This window comes from Arachis ipaensis, chromosome B04, assembly GCF_000816755.2.
Source record: "Arachis ipaensis cultivar K30076 chromosome B04, Araip1.1, whole genome shotgun sequence".
NCBI classification, from domain to species: Eukaryota; Viridiplantae; Streptophyta; class Magnoliopsida; order Fabales; family Fabaceae; genus Arachis; species Arachis ipaensis.
The window spans coordinates 110,485,531-110,486,960 of record NC_029788.2 but is presented as its reverse complement, the minus strand read 5'-3'; positions in this window follow the sequence as shown (position 1 = coordinate 110,486,960).

Here is a 1,430-nt window from a genome sequence, read left to right as displayed (position 1 = left end):
TGAAACCCGCAATATAAAATACTTTATTTATATCATCGAGACATCGACGCTTAAAAATGATTTTATCTAATTTCTTATTGGTGGAAGCATTATACATAAGATCGAAGAAATGAAACTTCGAGCGTCCGTGAATAGCAACGAAGGACGAATGAGGAGTTTACACGTAGCGGGTGAAACTTCGTAGATGAACGACGTTGATGGCGATGGATGAAGCGTTCTCGTGCGGTGGCGTCTTAATCGTACACGTGTCAAAGGAAGTCTGTAAGGTCGCCGCAAGGGAGCAGACACGTAGTAAGGTGTGTGAGTGTGACATCACGAGAATTGCAAGTAAATAACCATTTTGACTTCTAAATATTTTTAAAAAAGTTATTTTATTATTTACATCTTTTAAAATTTATTTTATCAAAATTCTAATTTTTGGAAGTGTAAAATGACTGTTTACTCTGAAAATTACACACTCTGTGGCTTGTGGAAACATGCCACCCACAATGTCCAAATCAACTAGTACAGTAGATTCTGTAGCAAAGCAATAATAGTACTATTAACGTGAATGAATGAATGAATCTAATCTCGTGTTGAAACTCGAGTGTGTTGCGTGTTAAATTTAATCTTCATGTCACATAGGAGCTAGGATCACGTGCAGTGACGGATCCAGAAAATTTTGGTAGTGGGGTAAAATTTATATAACATGATAATAATTTTTATAATAAAAATAATATGTGTATATAAAAAATTAAATATTAAATTATCTATTAACCACTATATATCTATGTATAAATACATGTATTGTTTAACTTATTTTCAAGGTGTATTTTATATTTTAATATATATTTTATACAGATAATTATTTTTTATGTACATGTAGCATGATTATTATTATGATTATATATTTTGTTATTGTAAAATATGATTAGCCTTCAAAATATCTAATATACAAATTAAAACACTAAAATAGTAATTTAAATAATAATATATAATTTAAAATTCTATTCTTTTAGGTTTTATATTTTTAAAAAATTAAGTAATTTTTCTCTTAACACTATCATCAAAATTTCTCTCTTTCCATATATATTACTAAATAATTATTTAAAAATTCACTTCCCAACACAATTAGAAGCCGACTCTTATTGATATTCATAGTTAAAAAAAGTTCTTTCAATTAATATAGTTACTACGCAAAAATTAAAGCTAATTTGAAAAGAAGATAAATAATATTCTTTTGAGTTAATTTTTAAAAAAGAACACTAATTTTGTTTAAATTTGAGAATTGATCATTCTACCGAATATCTAATATAAAATTTTTAAACTGACGATTAAGTATCAAAAGTTGAGTAAAAAATTATTGTGACGTCAAATTTAATAATCTAATGGGGACAAATAAATATTATTATCATATACTACTAAAAAAATTTTCAAATACCAATGCACTT